The 512-nt window shown below is 41.2% G+C and overlaps 1 protein-coding gene and 1 pseudogene across 1 annotated transcript in view; one reads left to right on the top strand and one right to left on the bottom strand.

Moving 5' to 3' along the window:
• Nucleotides 1-128, bottom strand: part of LOC102848595 — a 9012-nt pseudogene extending 8884 nt beyond the window's left edge.
• The window catches only part of ADAMTS3 (ADAM metallopeptidase with thrombospondin type 1 motif, 3), a 413898-nt gene that overhangs the window by 214223 nt on the left and 199163 nt on the right, over nucleotides 1-512 (top strand). The window lies entirely within an intron of this gene.

Genomic DNA, 512 nt, shown 5'->3' with positions numbered 1-512 from the left:
GTGTGTGTGTGTGTGTGTGTTTAAACAATTTTACATATTAAAATTAAAACGCAGACTCAAGACAATCCACTTCTTCTGTAGCTTTGCTTGAACAATCCTGCAAAGTCTCTTTCCAACATACCTTGCATTTTCACGCATAAGCTCAGATTTGTTACTGGTCCTTCAGAGGTTTTCAGAGGCTATAAATCTTATGGGAAGAGATTGACATTCATTACCCTGAGGAGCAACAGATGTAGTCACGCCTCCCATCTTTGAGTTGGCAGTGCAACTCTAGACACTAGATCATCAGAGCTCCCTTACCACCCGAAAGGTGAAAAAGACTCCCTAAGGCCAAGTGGCTAACATTTTAGATGTTGTTATTGTTGATTGCCTTTGAGTCGAGGATGACTCATAAGGAGCCTATGAACAGAAGGCCTGAAGCCCCTCTACAACTATTGACTTTTTCTAAGGTTCATAGAGTTTCCAGAGGCATGTTGTTTAGGAAATCCAAGGGGCTGATATTTTAGATGAGA

This window comes from Elephantulus edwardii, unplaced genomic scaffold (assembly GCF_000299155.1).
Source record: "Elephantulus edwardii isolate Elephantulus edwardi_28Jun2011 unplaced genomic scaffold, EleEdw1.0 scaffold00192, whole genome shotgun sequence".
Lineage (NCBI taxonomy): Eukaryota > Metazoa > Chordata > Mammalia > Macroscelidea > Macroscelididae > Elephantulus > Elephantulus edwardii.
This window is presented reverse-complemented; position numbering and strand designations above follow the sequence as displayed.